The following is a 23,440-nucleotide window of genomic DNA, read 5'->3' as shown; positions in this document are numbered from 1 at the left end:
ACCTATGGTGAGATTTTCGAGAAAAAAACAGGGAAATAAACTAACTCTAGAGTGGCCCAAATCTGAAATGTACAGACTTAACACAGTGAGAGCTGAAATTTCCTCCCATAGAGGTAACCCTCGAAGATTGGAGCCCAGCCTGTGCTATGACATGGCCCAATGGAAGGGTATGGAGCAGGGGCAGCCTTCTCCTTTTTCTCATTGTTTCTGGCCTAGGTCTCTCTGTCCTCAGGGCCCTCAGTGCTCAGCTGCACAAAAAAATATAGTTTTTTATACCCTCTGTTTATCTTGTGATCCATACTAATCTCTCCCTGCTCTAGTGACTTACCTGTTTCAGGATTTAAGGACCACAAAGGCCAGTAAGTCCTTTCTCTGTATAACCTGCCATCCAAAGACATTTTTGATGCTCAGACAATTCCCTGCTGTTTACAACATCAGAGGTGTCCTCCAAATAATTTTCCCCTCTTAACTTCAATAGTACCATTTCTACTTTTCATCTGACTTGGTAGCTAATAAATCAAGAGACAGAAGAGAGAGAAAGAAAACCTCCTTTATTGTCGATTCTTTTATTTTTTTCATTTTTCAGGGGTTATTTACTCAAATATGGTCTTAATATGTTCTTACTTTTATATTTCACATTTTGTGAATTTCTTTCACTTATTTCTCTTTTGAAAGTGATTCTATAATTGTGAAGAAACATTATTGAAAAGTATTTTAATTCTTTGACAGCTTGCCTCTGTCGTTAAACTTAATCTAGTCACCTTGATTTATAAACTCTTGAGAGAATAGACATGTTTCTCAAAAATAGGTAGGTGTAGCATTAAAAAAATACAGTATCACCCCCTCAAGTAGAACACACAATGATTTGATCATTTCCCTAAGTGATAGGGCTTATATATTAGTAAAGATACGCTTAGCATCGGCAAGAGAAAGCCCTTACTCAAACTGGTTTAACAATGAGGAACTTGATTGTCCTGTGTCACACACAAGAAGCAGAGGAATAGCACTGCATCCTGGGAAGGAGGAGGGGCTCCTGTTTAATTCATGTATCTTCTGTTGGATCTGCCTTCACCTGTGCTTTGGCTTCATTCTCAGGTTGTGAGCAAGCTCTGGATATGGCAGTGTCCAGGGGACCAAGAAAGGGCTGTGTCTCCTTGTGTCTCCTCCTTAGGACCAAGTAAAACACTTTTGCAAAAGCCCACAAATAGTTTTTCCTTCACTGGAATTGACTAGGTTAGAATCACATGCTCACCCCTGACCCAATTATTGGCAAAGGGAATTTAATGCCATGGTTGGGTTAGGCTAATCATTTTGGAGGCCTTGACCCTTCTTCCAGATTTCTCATTTCATTTACCCTCAGTCAGGCTAATCGTTTGGGGTGGCCACATAGCTGTGAAGACACACTAAAATTTCAGTGTAACATGGTATTCTAAGATGGTTATTCATTTCATCCTCTAATGTCAGATTTGTTTAGGATTCAGCATATTTTCAGGCAGCTTATACTAGTACCAAGCAAAGGTCAGGCTGGTAGGAGGGGAGGTGAAGCTTTTTTGGGATATTATCAACTCTAAGAGTCACTTTACCAGACATTTACTAATGGATGCCCACTATCCAGAGAAGAAGGTGATCCAGGGATGAGCGCAACCCTCCCTTGCATTTAATTCAGTATGAGTCAGAGTATGTAAAACAATCTTCTGGATTATTGATATGAAAATCTATTAGAACTTAACTACTACAAGGTAATTATTTACAAAAGGGTCTCTCTGTGTAAGACCAAAAAAAAAAAAAAAAAAAAGGACAGATTTTTTTTTTTTCTCATAAAACTAGTTCCTCCTTAATCTTTCTCATTCCTGTCTACTTAGTTGCCTGAGCCACAGACATGGGCATTGTCCTTGATTTTGCCCTATTCCTCATCCTGCAGTTCTAATTCATCAGTGAGATCACACATTCTACTTGCAAATGAATCAGAATTCCTCTGCTTCTTTTCAACTGTGCTCTACTTTCCCAGTGTTAGCTCTAGAGTGGGCAGTTATATGGGCTGCCTCATGATCTCAGCCCTTTCCATCTATGTTACTGTTCAGCCCTTCAATCCATTCTTAAAGCATCCAGTAGAAGATTAAATAAATGTAAACTGAACATCACTTCTTAAAATATTTTAATGACTTTCTGTTGCACTAAGACTAACATACACATACCCTTGGCCATGGTTTCATGGCTTGCAAAGTTCTGCAGGTTGTGTCCCTGCTTATCTCTGTGGTCTCATCTGTGAGATGGTCCCATGCTGCCTTTGCTCCAGCCATGTTGGGTTACCTCTGCTGCTTGAAAAGAGTTAAATTATTCCTATCACGGGGCCTTCGCTTATACTACTCCTTCTACTTCAACCATCTTTTCCTCTGTTCCTTTATGGCAGCCTCCTGTGCTATTGTCCCTCTTGTAATTGCTTTTTCATGGTGGCTTTCTCTTCTCACCTTATTTTCATAGACCCGCTCTCTTGGAGGGGTGGGAGAAGTTGTTCTTTGCCCATGTAGCCTTTTCTCAGTTTGTAATTATAAACCTTTTTGTTTCCCTATGTTTGTCTGTATCCTTCATTAGACCTGATGCTCCATGAAGACAGAGGCTACATTGAGCCCATTCTTGCACTATACACCATTCCCAAGAAGAGGGCTTGGGTCCCAGTAGATACTCTATGGCTAGGAGTGCAATGAACAAATTATCTATAAAATGGTGATTCCCTTGAGTATAGATAATGTCTGTGCATTCCTAGCTGCATTGGCACCACATAATATGTCTCAGTACCTGATTGTTGTTGAACAAATGGGTATCTCCTATTAGAACAATAAACATTAGCATTTGGCTATAGACAGGAGAAATATGAGAATGCATTTCTCATTATTTGAAGAGACTCGACTCCATCATTAGCAAATATCTGGCAGAGTTTGTGATATTTTCAGGTAAGTTTAGCATAATTCTTGCAAAGTAGTACAACACTATTTCCTTAGTGAGAAAAGATAATACTTGAAGAGTCAGGAAGTCAGAAGAAAATAATCACAAACAAAGAGAGTGGAAGAATCACTTCATCCAAATTTAACTTGATCACATGAAATATCCTAATAGACTCATGTAAGGTTGAAAATAGCCAGAGATAAACCTCTGGTGAAATACAAAGCCGGGCTTTGTCTCTGTTAGGGTCCCATTTTGGACCACCTCATGGTTAGCAACCCTTTTTATCTATGTCGATAAATACTACCACTTATATGTTATATGTCATATGTCAAACAGTGTTCGAGTACATTAACTCATTTAAGGGTTCCACAACTCTATCAGAGAGGTTCTATTATTATGCCTATTTTATTGAAGCACAGAGAAATTAAGTGACTTATTGAAGATAGATAGCACAGCTAGCAAGTGGCAGAACTAGATTTCAAACACAGGCCTATATTTTTTTAAAAAAAGATTTTATTTGTTTGTTTGTTTGTTTATTTATTTTAGAGAGTGGAGGAATGGCAAAGGTAGAGGGAGAGAAACCCAAGCAGACCCTGTGCTGAGCATGCAGCCCATCACGGGGCCTTGATCTCACAACCCTGAGATCATGAGCTGAATCTAGATCAAGAGTTGGTTGCTTAACTGACTGAGCCACCCAGGCACCCCAGGTTTATAATTTTTGTAAAGCAAAAGACTCCCTTAGATCACCACAATCCAAGGAATGAAAGGTGAATATGAGTGAACATTATAAATGTTAATAAAGACCACTTTTTGTATGGTCCTTGTTCTCTGGGTCTTACATGAAGGAGCACTTTCAACAGCTTAAAAAATAATTTTAGGCATTGCATGATGCAATATGAACAAGTGAGTGTACAAATATAAAATGAAGTCTTGGTTTGTATTATAAACAATTTATTGCATAGCTCCTTAGAATAGAATCCTAGTAGTGCTATTTGACAGCTGCTTGCTAACTGATTAATAAAGGAGGGAGAGATGAAGAGACAGGTGCCTTCAGGAGAGCTGGCCCACTGAGGATACCTGAGCCTACTCTGCGTTGCTTAGCTATGGGATCATTACTTCTCTGGGTCTCAGATTCCAGCAAATTAGGGCACCAGTTTTAGATGACCTCTAAGTCTAGCCAACTACAGCCTTGAATAATTCTATACAAAGGTACCAATGTATTAATGTTATGAAAGTTGCATTAACTATCCTTTTGTTTTACATCAACATTTTCACAAAGCCATCTTAATTCTATCAGTTCTAGCTCTGTAATATTTCTTGCCTGGCCAATCGCCTTTATTCTTAATTTCCACACAACCCACCTTTATGCCGCTACCAGAGAGATTTTTTGGAAATAAAATTCTTAGCTTTGTCATTCCTCTGTAAGTATCTTTGGTGGCTGCTCTCTCTTCAACACGAAGTGTATTCTTACCTTAAGCCCTGTGCTCTTCTGTACCAAGCCATGCAGTCCTTGGAGAGCTGCAAGCTATTCCAGATCCTCCTGTATTTGCTCTGGTTGTTCCTTCTGCCTGGAATGCTACCTGTCTATGTCGCTTGGTTGTATGGTGAACATTTTCAACACTAGTTGAAAGGAAAATGTCAGCTCCCCTATGAACCTTTCCTGTCTGGACCTCCATGTTCCCTGTCTAGCCTACTACAGATAGAACTGACCATTCCTTCTTGGACGTCTCCACTGCCCTAGACCCAAATTTTCAATACTTTTTGTCTATTGACTCCTTCTAACACTGTTGACAGTAAAAAATATGTTACAGCCATTTTTTATTTTCTTGCATTTAGCATGGTACCTGGTAGATGATAACAGTTCAGTATATATAAATAGATGATGGGATGAGCACTGGGTGTTATACTATATGTTGACAAATCAAACTCCAATAAAAAATATACAAAAAAACCTCCAGACATATAAAAACAGGAATAAAGTGAATGAGAAAACATCATCAACTACCTCATCATCAACTACCTCTTGCTTTTAAATTTTAAAGTTTTTGAAAAAAAATAAAGTTTTTGGATGAATGTATTCAGAGATGAGGATAGATATGAAAAAAATGTGTGTAAAGGGTGGAAAATTTTGTAGGAAGGAGGTCTTTCATTTCATCATCCATATTGTTTTCAGCTGCTTCTGATACTATTATCTCTTCTGGCTCTTATAAATAAACATTTTAGGATTTTCTGGTATCTGATATGATATAAATGCTCCAATATGTCTTTTGAAAATATTCTTATTTCATTTGGACCGAGAACCAAAGATGCTGGATAAGAGTGCATATGCTACATTGGGAATTAACTGGAGAGAATAGTGGCTTAGAATTCAATAATTATTTTAGGCTGCCTTTTCAAATTCAAGAAACCCAGACACTTATATGATTTTGCAATATTGCAGCAAATGGACCAGAGCACAGATTCCAATATGTGAAAGATAGATTTTACACACATGCTTACATTTCTGATTAATTTATTCATTATTCAACTGACATTCATTGAACATCTTCTTCTGCCAAGCACTACACTAGATGTTGTGGATTAAAAAAGTGGATCAGAGGACAGCACTTTGATTATTCTGGACAATATCCTTGATGCTTGGAGAGGCTTCACGTTTGATTGTGGTCCCACAATTGCCCCACCTGACCTCCCAGGAACCCCATCTCCTGTTGGATGCTTGTTGTCTTTAACCCATTCACACAGCTCTCTGCTAGTTCCTCAAATATCCCAATCTGCTCCCACATTTGGGCCTTTGGGTCTTTGCCTTGCTTGATACAAGTTCTCTTAGCAGAGAACTCCATTCCTCTTTTTAGGACTTAGCATAGGTGTCAGTTCTTCAGGAAAGCATTTCCCATTCCCAGGACCAGCTCAGCTCCTCAGCCTTTAGCAGTGTTCCCCAAGCCTTACTGCAATCACAATTAGTTAACAATATGCATAGTTGTTTAATATCTGGCTTTCCTGTTGTAATATAAGGTATATGCAGGGACTATATGTGTGTCTCTTTTCCCTCGTGTACTTCCAGAGTCCAGCATTCTGCTGGTATACTGGTTTATACACTGATATATACACAGTGGCCTTTGATAATGATATGCTGAGTGAATAAGTGAAATGCTAATGGTAGAATTGCTAACATGGACTATTTCTTCCTTGAGACCTGACAGCTTGTAACCCGTTGTCCCCTTTTCATATAGAAATACTTGATGATATAAGGACACCCTCAGAGAGACTCTCAGGGAGCAACTTCTTTTTCTTAAAGAGCTTTGTTACATATTTTAGCTTAGTGAGAAGGCCCTGTGACTGCTGGTAACACTCTGGCTCTCTCTGTCTGTTCCAGGACCTTCTCAGATGGAAAAAATGGAGAGGACAGACTAACTGATCACCCTTCCCAATCCTCCATAATCTTAGAAGAATAGGAAAAGACCAGATCTTGGTATAACGATAACAATCTCTTTCACTGCATGGAAGACAGAATTGAGTTGCTCATTTGTGGTTAAAACAGGACTTTTAAAATAACCAATCTAGCAAAGGCACTGAGAATCAGAAACCAAAACATGTAACAATTTATTTTAGAAAAATGTCCTACAAAGCAATCTCACAATTGGAACTTGAAAGGGCCCAGATACAATCATGTTCTATAGAGGCCCTTGAAATTGACTATGGCACTGAAGGGATTCTAAGCAATATTACCCATGGAGGAAGAGGAATGGGGTATCGATCACAATGTCATGTTCTGCCTTCTTCTCAAATTACAAAGTCAGAAGCAGTCCAGAGTTGAGGAATGGTGTCCTTACTCTGCTGGTATCCACCCTGCGTGGGTTATGAGGGTGGGCTAGGCAGTGCCTTCCTAGGGCTTCTTTTCAGAGAGCCCATCTCTCATGATGATCTCAGCATCCCTTCCTCCTGGCCAGAGAGATGGATGGCCTGTGAGATTTCTTCCTGTATGCCTTCTCATTTCTCTATGTCAAGGTGGCTCTAAATCAGGTTACTCTACAATCTCTGAAGTTTTCTTTTTAGAAGGAGTTTGGGAAGTCCTGCCAAGCGTAAAGAACACAGCAGAACACAGCATCTCCTTCCTCCATGGAGATGTGAAAACTCAATACGACATAATTTCACCTGAAGCCTCGTCTGCTTACATGACTTTTGGAAATTTTATTATAATAAATATCCAGGGGCACTGGTTTCTTTTCTTTTTTCTTTTTTTGATTTTTTTTTGTTTTGTTTTTAGAGAGAAAGTGGAAAGGGGCAGAGGGAGGAGAGACAGAGAATCTTAAGCAGGCTCCACATCCAGAGTGGAGCCCAACATGGGGCTCGATTTCATGACTCTGAGATCATGACCTGAGCCAAAATCAAGAGTCGGATGCTTAACTGACTGAGCCACACAGGAACCCAGAGGGACATTTTTTTTCTACGATTCTAATCAAAATCAGTTGTACCCATTCTTATAAGGCATTCTCTTGTACCCCAGAGATTCTGAGGGTCTATATTCTTTACGTGGGGTTTTACCACACCTTTGCAAGCTAAGCCCTTTTGGTTTATCTATATCAACAGCCTCAATGTCACCTAGGGAAACTGAAAATTCTTGGACATCATCCCAGATCTATTGAATCATACTCTCTGGGAATGGAGCCCTGTGGTCTATGTTTTAACAGATTAGATAGGTCAACTTATCTGAAGTTTACCTTTGTGTTGACTGAAATAAAACATGGGCTTCCTAATCAAATGAATAGTTCAAGAAAGATTACGAGGTGGTGGTTAAAACTTCCCAGTACAAAACTGAGTAGCACAGTTTAAGGCAACATTATTTACAAAATCATAATAAATGACTAATCATAAGTGGTTTTATTAAATGGGTTGATATGTGTAAACTAGTGAGACTAGTGCCTGACACAGAATAATGCCCTACTCTTTCTTTCCAAGGCCCCAGGCTAGAGGTTGGCACCTAAGGTGCTTTTGTGAGATGTCAGAGCCCCTGACCGTTTGGGCCCCTAAGTGCACAAATGACCTCTCCCTGCATGCTGCCCAATGGGATTTGACCAGAATAAAACATAGACTTCTACTGAGTAAGCCAAAGAGAACTTGAATTCCTTTGAGTAAAATATCACATAATTGAGTTCTGCATCTGTGTAATTCTCCAGCATGAGTTTTAATGCTAGGATGGTCTGCTTTAATGTTTTACCCAAATGTATTTCTGTGGCAAGGCTCAAAGATGACTACATAGATGTAAAAATATGAAAAAATCCATGCTTTTCCAGGGCATCGTGAATATCCACATTGCAGCTATTTCCTCTCTGTCAAAATAAAGGGTTGTGTACAATTGGTATGGTGGTTAAATGAATGGATTCTGTATTGGTACAGAGAGGCTTGCAAATTCCACCAGTTACTTAGTCTCCTAACCTCGGGAAAGCCACTGAACATTTCTAAGGATCAATTACTTCATTTGTAGTTGGGGACAGTGTTGTGATGATAAATGAGATAAATGTGTTGGAAGTGCTCATCACAATGCCTAGCAGGTAGTCAGTGCTAACTATTGCTATTCCTTTATATAGATTCGGAGTCAAGAGGAGAAAAAGAGATTAACATCCTGTTTCAGAAGCGCCTCCCTGACGCCCCCCCCCCAACACCCCTTCCCCGAGTTGGAAAGTTTGTGCCTCGTGCCAGAATCATATTGCAGGATAGAGGTTATGTGCCAAGCATGAAGGGAGTGCATTTGTAGGAGAAATAGAAAAAAGACGAAGGGAAACTTTGTCTTTCCATATGCAGACACTTGCATAATATTTCCTTCTTGAGTTCTTGAATCCCAACGAGAGAACTGAGCGTATGTTTGGGAAGAAGACTCATGAATTAATATTTTTCCCAATAGAGAAGCTCACAGAAACTTTGAAGTGTTTATTAAAGAGTTGATAATGAGGAGAAAACTTTTTGAAAATCATATTAAAAAGTACCTCCCAAACTGCTTCAATAATTTAACCTTGGAATCACAAGACTCTACTGGAATAGAAAGAATACATTTTTCTCTCTCCCACTGTCCCTGGTGTATCACATGCATGCTGAGAGCAGTGATGGCCTCTTTCTAGGAGTTGGTGGTGAAATGATACTCTTTTTGTGACCAATCGAATAATTACTAAAGTTGAAATTTGTAATCCTGATATCGAATATTTCATAATGACATCAATTTAAACTTAATACTGCTCTTATCTTTTGACAAAAATAAGGTTTAATATGCCTTTTCTCCTAGAGGGGGTGAAATAAGGAAAGACTTTATTATACAAGATAATTAAAATTCTTCCTGAGGTTAAAAGTGATTTAAAAAGAATCACAACATGAGATAATTAGGCCTTATTAGACACTTTATCTGCTTCACTGAAGTCACTTTTTCCAGGATGATAAAATGTGCCTTTGTCTTTTTTTAGAAAGCTGGATACCAAATTTGGGGAAAAAAATGATCTTTCCTCCTCCTCTTAGACTCAGCACATGACTGTGTGAATGGATTTGGGGAAATAATTTAATGACAGGGTTACAGTTTCCAAAAGCTAGACCTTTATAGAATGTGATGGTTTTCAAGTACTTATTCATTTTTCTAGTGGTATTACATTTTGTCCTCTATTTTTAGTTGGTTAATAGAAAATGATATGAATTTGTGTTTTCTGGTTTTTTTTTCCCTGACAGGCAGAATAATAACAGATTAGTTTTGGGATGTTTAACAAAATCCTTTTGTTACTTGACAGACTCGTTTTTGCTTTCTTGTGCCATAACAGGTAAGGCAAAGAATGTCAGTGTTTGTATTTTTAATGTCTAATGAACATATAATATAGGTTATTACAATAACTGTGCAATAGTGGATGGTATTTTTTAGATGAAAAGTGGTTCAGGCATTTAAAGCACATGATGTTTTTGTAAAAGGAAGCAGGTACCCTAGGAGCATGGGAGTTTTGCCAGAGTTCTAAACTGTATCCCTACATGAGGTCTGGTATTGCTTTTCTATTCTGCTTTTAGGCCCAATGACGGGGATGCTGTGACTGCCACCCTCTGCTAATGGCTCTTTGGGCTTCCAATGGATTTTAACAATGTTCAATGCAACTAGCAATAAGTGAATCAAATAGTGCTTGTTTGTTCCATAAATATCCAACTTATTTTTATCTATTGATCAGTGAATGAAAAGAAATTGTTATACTTTGTCTTTAAGAGAACATCTCAGTTCTATTGACAATGGTCTTGCTGTATAGGTTTATCAAATCATTCTTTGCTTCTAAGTGACCCTTTCCTTTGGGTAAAGGGTAATGTATAGATCAGTGCTTTGAGTGCCAAGTGAAACATTCAGATAATTTGGTTGAAAGCTGGGTACATAGAATTGTTAAGCAAAAGTCTATTTTGAGGGAAAATATCTAAAGGGAAGTAGTATGCTTTGGTGGATAAATAGCTTCTGTCATACTTTTACAGGGTCTATTGTAAATGATATAAAGGAAATTGTTGCTTTAAGGAGAAACTCAAACATTAAAATACAAATGAAATTAATCCAAATTGTGAGCATCAAGGGTGTCCATTAAAGAAGGCTCTAAATGTTTTCATTTATGTGTACTGCTGCTTTTCAGGTATAAGAGCTACATACTTTTTTCTTTTTTTGTCTCTCCTAAGTTGATAGATCCTATTAGGAACAGTAGCATATTTTTAAGGTCCTGGTAATGGGTAAGGATTAATAAAAATGTGCACAGGGGAATCCCTGGGTGGCTCAGCGGTTTAGCGCCTGCTTTTGGCTCAGGGCGTGGTCCTGGAGTCCCAGGATCGAGTCCTTGTATCGGGCTCCCTGCATGGAGCCTGCTTCTCCCTCTGCCTGTGTCTCTCCCTCTCTCTCCCTTTCTCTGTGTCTCTCATGAATAAATAAATAAATAATCTTAAAAAAAAAAAGAAAATGTGCACAAAAGATGAACATACAGCTTGACAAATTATTACAAAGCAAATGAACATACAGCAACTATCCAGGTAAAGAAGCAGAACACTGCCAGCACAGTTATTTTTGTACATAGATTTTTAATCAGGTGAACTTACTACATCTTTATGAATCCTAATAATCAGTGAAATCTTTTGGATTTTTTCTGTACACACATATTATCCATGAAAAGTGGAAGTTTGGTTTCTTCCTAATCCTTTTACCTTTTATTCTTTCTTTGCCTTCCTGTATGGGCTAAAATCTCTAGCATAATGTTGAATAGAGAGAACAATAGCATTTTCATCCTTCCTCAATCTCAGAAAGAAATGTTTAATATTTCACCATTAAATATAATGCTTGATATTTTTTGTCACTTGCTAATATTTATCTTGACAAGATGTTGAATTTTATCACATACTTTTCCTGCCTCTCTGCAAATCATCATAATACTCAGTAAACGAACTGAATTACATTGATTTTCTAATGTGAAAACAACTCTGAATTCCTGGGGCAAATCAAAGCTGGTCATATTGTATTATTTCTTTGTATAGCTAGATTCAATTAGCTAATATTTTATTTAGAATATTTGAATCTCTGTTCACAAGTGAGATTGGCCTGCAATTTTTCTTTTCTGTCCAGTTTTTAGAGGAAGGTTATCTTGACCTCCTGAAATTATTTGAAAAGTGTGTCCTCTTTTTCTGATCTCTAGAAGATTTTTTGAAAGATTAGAGTTATTTCTTTCCTAAATATTTAGAATAACTTGCTAGTGAAGCCATGTAGGCCTGAAGTTTTCTCTATGGGAATGTTTTGAACTCTATTATTTTTATGTCAGTTTTCTAAGTTGTGTTTTTCTTATAATTGGTCAATTTCACCTAAATTTTCAGAACTTTTGGTGTAAGATTATGTTTTCCTCCTATTATCATTTTTGGTATCTGTAGCATTTTCCTCTTCTTTCCTGATATTCTTTGTGCTTTCCCTTTTCACCCATAATCAGTGTTTCAAGGTGTTTATAAATTGAGCTTTTCTTGGGTCCCTCTACTTATTTGTTTTCTGTTACAATCATTTATGGTCATGCCTTTATTATTTCCTTCTTTTCACTTCCTTCAGGTTTAATGTAATCTTTCTATCTATGGATCTGAAAGCTTAGCTCACTAAATTTTAGGCTTTTCTAATATTGACATATGTATTTTCCATCTGAATTCTGTCTTTTCTGAGTTCCATGAGTTTGAATATATACTAGTTGTGTTATCCATGAATTCAGATTTTCTAATTAACTTTGTGATTTCTTTTGTGACTCATTGGTTAATTAGAAGTATATTTCTTATATTAAACCATATGGGAAGATTTTTAGAGCATCTTCTGCTTATTAATTTCTAACATAATTACATTGTGCTCAGAGAATATACTCTGAGATTTTGATTTGTTGAGATGGTCTTTCTGGTCTAGTTTATTCATTCTCTAAAGCTGTTTCATATATTTTGAAAAGGAAATACATTCTGCAATTACTGAATTTGGTTGTTCTATATTACCCACTAATTCAGGTTTGATAATCATGTTCTTCAAATTTGCCATTTTCTTATTGATTTTTGTCTGCTTCTTTTCTCAAATACTGAGTGAGGTATATTAAGATTCACTAATATGCTGGTGAATTAACCATTTTATTTGCATTTCTGCTGCTTTTTGTTTTATTTTGGGGTTATATTATTAGATGTGTATGATTTAGAATTGTTATGTCTTCCTGGCAAATTGAACATTTTATCATTACACAGGAACTTCTTTATCTTTACCAGTGCCTTTTGCCTTAAGTTTTATTTTGTGCAGTACTTATGTGCTACACAAGCTTTCTTTTGGTTCATGTTTGCTTGGTATATCTTGTTACATCCTTTACTTTAAGCATTTCTGTAGCCTTATAATTTAGAAGTCTCTTTTAAACAGTATACATTTTCCCCCTTAATCTAAGGTAACAGGTGTTGTCTTTTAAAAAAGCTTTTTAATCCAGTTACATTTAATGCACTTATTTATATATTTGAGTTTAAAACTACCATCTGTCTATGCATTTTTTTGGTCATGCCTTTTCTTTCATTTTATTCTTTTTCTATCACTTGAATTGAATATTTTTTTAAAAACATAGTTCATTTTCTTAACTTTACCTTATAAATTTGGAAGCCTATACATTTGTTTTCTATTCTTTTAGTAATTACTCCTAGAAATTAGAAGCCTTCTTGGCTTATCAAAGTCTAATGTTAGTCAAAACTTTTACTCTTCTAGATAATATAAGAATATTAGATCACCTACACGCCATTTAAAATTTATGTAAACTTTGTTATATTTTTTGTATATTTCATTTTCCTTCAAAATATACTTTAAATTCCACTGACATTATATGTCATTATTATTTTTTTACATAGAATGAAACAAAATTTTTATAGTCAAAGCAATATTATTGTTTTACGTAGTCAAAATTAACAAAGCTTTTCAATGTTAATTAAATATCCACATATATGTGTAGGTATGCATGTATATATATATGCATATATGTATTATCTATATCTATCTATCTATCTATCTATCTATCTATCTATCTATCTATCTATCATCTATCATCTCTCATCATCTATCTGTCTATCCACACACGCTGAGAGAAAGCAAGAGCAACAGAAAGATTTATTTCAAGGAATTGGCTTATGCAATTGTGAGAGCTGTCAAGTCTGAAGTCCACAGGGCAGGCTGGCAAGCTGGCAACTGTCAGGTAAGAATTGATAATGCTGTCTTGAAACAGAATTTCTTTGGCAGGGAAACCTTAGTATTGATTTAAGTCCTCTCAATATATTTGTTGAAGTCCACCTATATTATTGACAATAATCTTTTAGTCAACTGATTGAGATGTCTACCATATTTACAAAATATGTTCATAGCAATACCTTCATCACTGTTTGATTGAGTAAGTGGGTACAATAGCTTAGCCAGGTTGAGATTGACAGATAAAACTAATCACTGGAGACTCCAATTAAACATTTATTAGACATTTTGGCATATTCAATGTATCTTGTCATGTCTTTTGTAGTTTTTATCCTTTTTCTCATTATTAAATTGTGGATTTTTTTCTGATATATTTTTAAATGTACTAATTCTCTTTTCAGCTATGTCTAGTCTGCTGTTAAATTTATCTACTAATGAAAATATCTGGGCAGCCCGGGTGGCTCAGCAGTTTAGCTCTGCCTTCAGCCCTGGGCCTGGTCCTGGAGACCTGGGATCGAGTCCCACGTCGGGCTCCCTTGCATGGAGCCTGCTTCTCCCTCTGCCTGTGTCTCTGCCTCTCTCTCTCTCTGTGTGTGTCTCTCATGAATAAATAAATAAAATCTTTAAAAAAAGAAAAAAAAATTCTGTCACTTTTTATGATTTCCTTTTCCTTCTAAAATTTTCAAGCTCATCTCTTACAACACAGAAAACCTACTTATTTTACAGAATGTGCCTGTTATTTCTAATATCTTAATTTCTTATTGACCTTTTTATTTTCTATTTGTTTCTTCTGGTATTTTGTGGTTTGTCCTGTATCTTAGTATATGTACTGGCTTTGTAGGTGCCTTTTTTTTTGTACTGGACATTGTGTTTGAAAAATTACTTATATAAATAATTTGAGGGCTAAGATAATGTTATCTTTTTAACAGATGATATTTGCTTGCAATGTGCCTGGGTGTGATGATATTTCAAGATAACCTTAACCAAAATTTATGGGATAAAATATCTTGAGATATCGAGATGAAAAAAGACATTCTGAAGACGTTTCCAATGATAATTTAATATGGCTACCATTAACTATTCAGATACAGTCTTTAACGGACTTGGCTCAAATGAAGTTATGTACCAAGATTTCCATCCTGGGAGACCAAAACCTTGAGTTTTCCCCTCTAGCCCTGGAAATCCACCGAAAGTTCATCTTAATTTCTCAGTCTTCTCTTTTTAATTAGTAAAAGTAGCCTTGAGTATTATCTCACCTTCGTATTCTGGATCACCAACTCATAATTACTTAATATTGTGTTATAGCTCTTGAAAGTTTTTTATTTTCTTGCAGGGAGGAGTGGTCATTGTCACCCAGTACATCATTACTAAAAACAGAAGTACTTTTATTTACCCTTTTTATGATATAAACAATATTTTACTTGGCTTCTTAACTGGAACATTTAAACAAATAGTGACTTGCTTATAAATGGATTAATTACCTATGAGTAATTATTCCTAATTTTATCATTTTTCATATCTATATTAATTAAATTGTATGAAAGATGAGTTGAAGTAACCAGAAAAATATTATGTAAGAAAAACCTTATGATAAATCTTCACTAGTTATAAAGTTTTGTCACTGGTTTGGTCTTACATCCCAACTAATTGTTTTTCTTTTACCCAGTTTGTTCCTTTTCTGTCCTTTTTTTATTATCTTCATTCTTTTGTTGTAAGGGCTTCACACACTTAGTTGACTCATCCTAACTTCTTTTTTCTTCCCTTTATTTTACATGTTCAATTTGTATAGATTGTATAAATACTGACCAAGCCTTAAGCAACGTTTGCATCTCCTATTGGTAGAGTTTGTAAGCAGTCACTTTTCAGGTTATCTTGTTGCTAGTAAGCCTAGAAGAAGAGCTCTAGGAATGTATTCTTTATCTGGGTGTTTGTCTAATGCTGACATCTAGTTGCCCATCCCTTGATTCCTGTCTTACACTGTATTTCTCTGTTGAAGCTGTTTTTCTCACTTTGACAACAGGAATCTCTTGACTAGCTCTCTCTAGGTAGGGATAGACCCTGTCCCTTCAACTCTTACTTGATACCTGGGGTCATACAGTGAGTGAATTGAATTCTTGAAACCATGATATTACTTCCTCTTGGAACCTTCTGTTGCTTGGCCTTTCCTCAGAGAATAAATTTCCACAGCCACTGGAGTTCTTCTGAACCAAGCTGATGTGTACTATACTTCTTTGGACTCTGTGGTTTGGAACACTGGGTACTTGCCCCTCCCTCAATGGAACTGCTTATCTTGATTTGGCCTATTTCTTACTATCCTGGACTATTAAAGATTGAAAACATATTATGATTTCTTTGGCTATGGCTTTGTTGCCCCTCCTTGGTATTTTTGTACTTTTATATTTCCTTTTTTCCCCTTCTTTTGCAACCTTTTCATCTTCTGTGATTACATCTCTTAACCTTTCTCTGCACTGTTGCTTTTGATACTTTTGCTGAAATTCATTCATTGCAAGTTAGGTAGTGTTCATATTTCTGTTCTTTGTACTTTGCTATTTTCTGTTGGTCTCTGCTTATGCTTTGGCCACATGTGAAAACAGGTGAGTAACTTGGCCCACTAAGATGTTATACACTAGCCACCTAATTACCTGGAGTACTGACTTTCCTGTTATCTATTTGTCACTATGACTTTTTTAGGGAGAAATTGGCTGTCAAAGGGAATTGGAAACAAATGATCCCTTTTATCTGAATATCACCAATGTTCTCATTTTAGAACATCCATCCCTACTGCTACATAGCAGGATTAAAGGAAACACCTGTCATGGTATTGTATTAACAGAAATTTTTTTTTCTTTTGAACATTAAGACAAGTGTACAAATAACCCAAACAGTGTACAAATAACCCACACCCAAACTCTACAAATCACTTTATGTTATATAAGCAATTATGAGGTAACTTTTGAAAAGATATGAAGAAGTTATGAGAGGAGATTATAATAAAACTTATTCTGAATCATTAACATTTGTGAGAAGCTTGTGCAATGATGTTGTCACTCATAAAGCATATATCAAAATGGTAAAAAAAAAAGAAGGGTAGCTAAAAATAAAGAAAATATTTTTATTTAAACATTCATGCTTCATCTATATAATGCAATTTGTCCTCTCAGAATTACTTGAAGCTATAAGAAGAATTGGATTTTTTCTCTCCCATTTAAATTTGTATGCTTGCTATCAAACAAGTTGAACAATGATTTAGATGAGAATGATTATTCTTAGCATTCCATAAACTCCGTCATTCTGACTCATTGGGCAATTGCCTGAAAAGAACATATTTAAACAGGAGTATCAGCAACCTGTTAAAAAAGTCCTCTAAAAAGTGAAAATTGAGGGGAGAGAAAGGAAATGTCCCCAAAGAACTCTGTAAAATTTTGATATCATCAAGAATTACTGTTGTGGTGTAGCTTTATCCATAGAGGAAGGAGGATGTGTTAACTGTCACAGGGAAAAGTGAATAAGAAGGTCATGATTGACTCTATGGTTACATGTACCTACATACTGTTGCATAGAGCAATAAAATAACCAAAGATTTCACCACGAATTGATACACACGTGCTCATAAGAATCACCAATATCATAAGGAGCGATAAAAGTGACATTAAACATTTACAAGAGAAATGTAACTAATAGAAATGGCTGGAGAATATCATTGTTTCTCAAGAAGTTTTTTACAGAAGAAAGTTAATAAATCTGATTTTGGAAACACAGCTGAGAACATCTGGTTAAGGGTAAACTGGAAGGAAACAGATGTGATATCACTACTATGGATGGCTGGGCAGTTAGAGGAAGGGAATGACGCACTCCTCATACAAACTATAAAACAGGTGCAGGAATATGATCTGGTTGTGATAAAAAACTTGAACTACCCAGACATCTGCTGAAAGCCTCATTCTGCTGAAACCAGGGCTTTGATAAACTCTTCAATTGCCTTGATGAGACTTTGTTCTTCAAGAAGATAGAAGTAACATGTAGAACTTTGGAGCTAAAGCTTACCAGGAAGGAAGAACTCACTGGTGATGCAGAAGTAATAGAAGACATAACAGATTTCATAATAAGAAAAAGTAAGGTAATTCCTAGGTTAATCTGACAAATGGATTAACATGGAGGAAATCAAATTAAAACAAAATCAGAGGAAAGTGTAGTTCATTGGCAGGTGTTTGTAGAGAAGAATGTGGCTTAAGATAGGTAGAAGTCTCCCCAAATGGAAATTCAGAAAACAAAATACACATAGTCCTAATGCACTATAAAAGGTAGAGGTATATAAATAAACTAATGTGACTACATAAAAAAATCTCTTTGCTGAGTTCCAATTTGATAAGAAATTCACTAGTATTGGAAGGAGACTTACATAACAAAAGACATAAAGAATGATACAAAACTGGAATACAGACTTTCTATAGGCTTAAGATAAATGCTAAAGAAACAGAAAGGTACTGTTGGGTACCTGGCTGGGTTGAGTCTTTCTGAGAGTGAAGGGTGGTAGTCTCAAATTGGCCCTGTTTAACATCATTCCCTAAATATAGATGGAAGAGCACCTCCTTCAAATATCTCTCTTCACTGGATGTCTAGGTTCCACTCTCCTTTCTTTGGCTTTACAGATATGTTGGAACATTACTGGGGGGTAATTTGGACAAGGCCAAAAGATATTGGGTTAGGGATAAGCATTACTTTGTACATTCAGTGAACAAAGTGCTAGATGCTAACCAAGGGGTGCTCTCCTAAGTCCCTGGTGGTTATGACAGCTAGCATAGGCTAGAGGTAGGTTGTGAACACCTTAGAGAGGGTTGGGTAGTCTGTGGACCATGGCTTAGGTACCATGTAACTTTTGGTTCCTCAAGCATCATCTTTCCTTCTAAGAAGATGAACCATCCCTTATTCCTGTCCCAATTATCTGGTGATGTCTAAGGACTCTTCAATTGCTCCTTTGTTCTCTTTCTTTCTTTTTTTTTTTTTTTTCCTCCAAATTTCCTCACCCCACTCCTTCTCAATCAGGTCAAATTATTCTTAGACTCAGGGGGCATTCCTTTCTCCTTAAACCCAATTATTTCCAGGAGCTTGACACAAATCTTTCCTGAATCAAGGAAGCAAATGGAGGAAAGATAAGGGGAATTTTTTCAAAGTTATCTATAGTTATCTATTTTAAAAAATTAACCTTTTTATTTTAAGATAGTTGTAGATTCATATGCGGTGACAACAAATCATACAGAGATCCCATGTACACTTTACCAAGTTTCCCCCCAGTGATAACATCTTGAAAACTGTAGTACAATATCACAACCAGGATATTAATGTTGGTCAATCCATCAATGTTAATTCTAATTTCCCCAGTTTTGCTTGTACTAATGTGTATATGTTTAGCTTTATGTAATTTTATCACAAGTGTATGTTGACAGATCACCAATCAAGATACATAATAGTTCCATCACCATAAAACTTTATAGCTACATTTACTGCCCTCCAGTGCCCCTGCTCAAACCCTGGCAACAATTAATCTGTTCTCCATTTCTAAAATTTTATATTATCTTGTTTTTTCAAAAATATTACAAAAATGAAATCATTTAGTATGTAATCTTTTGGGATATTTTTTTCTTTTTCAACAATTTGACATATTTTAAGGAATTAAAAAGAAGAGTTAACCTGTATTTGAGAGATCAGAAGAAGAAATAAATGCACGTTATTTTTGGCATGTTTTGTTTATTGGAAGTAATATTCAAAGTGGAAAGGCTAGAATAGACCATATGCTGCCAAATGTATATGACCAGTTCCAATCTCTATTCTAAGCTCCAAACCCAGATTTATACTTCCTTCTGGAAAGTTCCACATGGATCACTTGAAGAAAACTCAAATGCAACATGTTCAAAATCATGTGTCAGATGCCATCCTTTTCCTACAGAAAAATCCTGTGCTCCACCTGTATTTCTTTCCTTAACTACATGCACCATAGTCCCTAAAATCAACACTTATCTTCATGTCATAGTATCTGTCACTCCTGCCACTCCTTCCACTCCATGTCATTATCTCATTGTCATTAGCACCTTGATTTTTACCTATTACAAATACCTCTGGTTTGTGCTTCTTTCCATTCTCATTGCCTCATTCTTAGTAAGACTCTTAATATCTTTTATCCAAACTACTGCAAAGCATATTAACTGCTCTCTTTCAGTCTCTTTTCCTTTGATATCTCATTTACCTCATTGTCTAGATTATCTTCCTAAAACAATGATGGGATCATATTATTCCTCTGACATTGATTACATTAAGTAAATCTGTTAACAATGCAGACTATTTCATAATGTCATATTTACCGTAGAGGAAAATCCTGGAGTAGATGGCTTTTAGGGTCCCTTTCAATGATCATATCCTATAAGCCTATATAAGAAACACATTTGAAATCATGACCTATATCACACTTTGAAACTACTGTATAAAGTAGTGATTATAAAAAAGTGAACTAGATCATTTCTTCTAATGTGTGGGAAGTCTTACCCTAGCAATAAAGAGTAAAATATGCACTTAATCCCAATTAATTGTTCCACATCATACTGGGCAAGTCAAACCTGTGGATGCCTGCCTCTTCTCAGTCTTCTTCAATGGAAAATGTCTCTACTGTCATTGCTGGTTGAGGGCACCTTTCCCAGAGTGTCTTTAGGCATAGGTGGCCATTTCCTTTACCTTTAGTGTCCAGTCTTCCCTACCCTCATATTCTCAGCCACAGCTTATTGAACTGGAATTTACCCAAGGGCAACAATCACAGGCAGTCAACAGTATTTGAGAAGATCTGACTGGAAGGCTCTAAACAATATATCATTTTTATCCTTCAGGAATTTGACTTATAGATATAGAGAGGGAATACAAGAGTTAGCAGAAGTATAAATGGAAAGATATACACAGAAAAAGAAATGACAGAGAAAGAATTGAGCCATGTCAATCAATGAGAACTAGAGTGAACATCAACAAACCTTAGATGAAAAGCAAAAACATAAGCTGGAGATTGGAGTTTCTTGGTTCCTAAATATCCATTTTGTCTTTCAAAGAGGCCTGACTGTATGTCTATTTCTAGATTCTAAGAGACCTTGAGTCCATTATTAGTTAGCATATGTATCATGTTAACTATGCATGAGGTAACTTGAATGAATCTCCATTCCTATGGCAAACAAGAACATTTTCTTACAAATTGCCTCCAGATAATTAATATTCCTCTCCAAAAGTGACTGGATAAAGTTGCAAAGTTAAAAATAGGAATGTGTTTAAAAAAAAAAAAAAGCAGAATGTGTTGGCTTTTCTGATGCAAAAGCACTATAAAGAATTGGCTCAGGGTGTGGGTCCTAGAGAAGATAGAAGTCAGTCTCAATCAGTTTTCTTCATTTACTCACTGTGTGACCTTGAAAATGTACTTAGTATCTCTAAACTGAATTTTTCTTATTTGTAAAGTGGAGATAAGAACAGTCATTATCTTAGAGGTCAGTGGTGAGGTCTAAAGAAAGCAATACAAAAAAAGCACTTAATATAGGTTTTGATGCATAGGAAGCACTTATTGGATATTGTGAGTTAGGTACAGGAAGATTTAGAAGATGACTTTCAGTTTTATGTTGGTACCAATCACCAAAAAAAAAAAAAAAAAAAAAAAAGAACAGAAAGAAGATTCTGAGATGACCTTCAGGGTTGTCCCATATGGAAGCAAGGTGGCTTTATACCACTTCATGAATGAGTTATCAAATGCAGGCTATCCTGGGAAGCCCTAAAGCAGGTGTGTCTTTTCAATTGAGACAGTTCACCAGTGAGAGCTGACATCTAGGAACTGTGACTCAACAACTTTTCCTGAAGCTAGGGGTAAGTCACAGGTTTTCCTTGAAAGTATCTAGAATTAAGTCTCATTTGGTCTGGTTCACTTGATACTGACATGTCTATTATGTCTATTCCTTGACCAGTGTCTGTGGCTAGGGAGTGGAATGTACTATTTCCCAGGCCCAGATCCCATAACATACCCTGGCCATTGGGATAGTATCAGCAATTCAAGAGGAAGCATACAGGTTCAGAATGTCCAGGAATGATTCTCTGAAATCCAAAGCAGAATACACCTAATGCAGACAAATAAATGATTGTTGAAGCAAAACATGGGAAAAAAAATGTCATTTGTTAGGACATAAGTAAAAATGTAATAATGTTAGTGAGTTACTTTTCAGTACTCTAAAAAACAAAAGCATTGAATTACTCTCTGTGATCTCTGGAATGGTAATTTGGAAGGGCAACCATAAAGTACAGGGACTGGCTTTTTAAGAAATGTAGAAGAATTTATATATTCAGATGAGAATAGTATTTCAAGGTCATTACCTTGGGGATCTATCCACATAATGATAATAACTACTACTAATTGAATGCCTGTTCTTACAGGAACTTTAGGAATGTAGCTAAGAGAAAACAACATTACTTTAATCGCTGACCACCAAATTCTTCTCAGAATCAGCCTCTCCGGACATAACAAGAATGTCCTTGGGAGTGAGAAGAAAAGGTAATTACACTGATTTTCAAAAGAAATATAGCAGAAACTTTGGTAGTTGGGAGTTAGAGAAGGAGACATGAGGAAAATGTTGGGAGTAAGAGGAAGCAATTTTAATAGGAAAGTTGATTGGGAACAGAAAATAGCTCACCACATTTTTAATATTTATTTTTAAGTTCTGCTATTATTCTGCTCGTGTCTCCTAGGTACAGAGCCCTGTGTGAGTGGTGGTGCTTTGAAGAAATGAGAGGAAAAGTGCTGTGCTTCTTATGGGGTGGCACTGTTCAAGAAAAGAAAATGGTACAGGAGGCAGGATGCACAAGAGATAAAATGTTGAGTAGAAACAAGAATTTAGGAAGAGGACCATGGGATTTCAGCCCCAGTGGGACTGACAAGAACTTGGGGGCTGGTGTCATATCATGAAAAGGAAAGGAAGTATAGACTGACATCTGAATTAGAAATACACCATTTTTGCTTTCCCAAGAATCTTGTGTCACAATCCACATTTGCTGATGAGGAAGCTAGGACTCTGAAGGATCAAGTGACTTGCCCAAGGTCACACAGTTTATAAATTAGAACGGGTAGAATTTAATCTCAGGTCTGATTTTTAAAGCCCATGCCCTGATTTTCCTTTATACTATACTACTTGTCTTTATTTCATTTTTGTTCACAACTGTTTTGTATGGTCACTATTTAAATTTGACTTAAGAATTATCAGTTATTAGTAACTGATATATAACTGCCACTGAACTAAAACACTCATATTTGCATGGTCAGTACCTTCTCTTCCTAAAGGAGGATTAATACAGAAAGCCAAAATTTAATGGTCAAGAGTGACTTCAGCATAGACATAAGATACCTCATGTCTTTTCCCCACAATAGTAAAAATTCATCATTCATTTATGAACAAAAATACCTTTGAGAGAGAGTTGTAGGATCCAGCACCATATGCCCAGGGATCTGAGATAAGTCACGCATTGGGTGATAGGCAAACAGACCTCAAGCCTAGCTGTAGAATGTGCAGTGGCCTATGAACTTCTCAGCTTCTATTGGCCATGTTCTGGGAACCCCTGGAGAACACTCGTAGACAATCACTCACAGACGAGAGAGCCTTTGTGGAAATCCCAGTTTCCAGAGAGCTTCCAGCAGTCTACTGGAGAAAATATTTACAAATTTGGAGGAACTAGAGTGTATAAGAGGGACAATTTGACTTTATCTATGTCATCCCTCTCCCAAGGTGACACAGC

The 23,440-nt window shown here is 36.3% G+C and overlaps 1 long non-coding RNA gene across 1 annotated transcript in view; it reads right to left on the bottom strand.

Moving 5' to 3' along the window:
* LOC144300222 (uncharacterized) overlaps positions 1-23,229 on the bottom strand; it is a 42,880-nt gene extending 19,651 nt beyond the window's left edge. Inside the window, exons 1-2 of the long non-coding RNA XR_013366811.1 lie at positions 23,110-23,229; positions 21,682-21,774 (exon numbers count right to left, since the gene is read on the bottom strand). This is a non-coding gene — a long non-coding RNA (uncharacterized LOC144300222). The remainder of the gene's footprint in view (positions 1-21,681; positions 21,775-23,109) is intronic.
* Positions 23,230-23,440: the final 211 nt, after the last annotated feature.

Source organism: Canis aureus, chromosome 28 (assembly GCF_053574225.1).
Source record: "Canis aureus isolate CA01 chromosome 28, VMU_Caureus_v.1.0, whole genome shotgun sequence".
Classification (NCBI taxonomy): Eukaryota; Metazoa; Chordata; class Mammalia; order Carnivora; family Canidae; genus Canis; species Canis aureus.
Note: the sequence above shows the minus strand (reverse complement) of the source record. Positions and strands in the feature narration are given on the sequence as shown.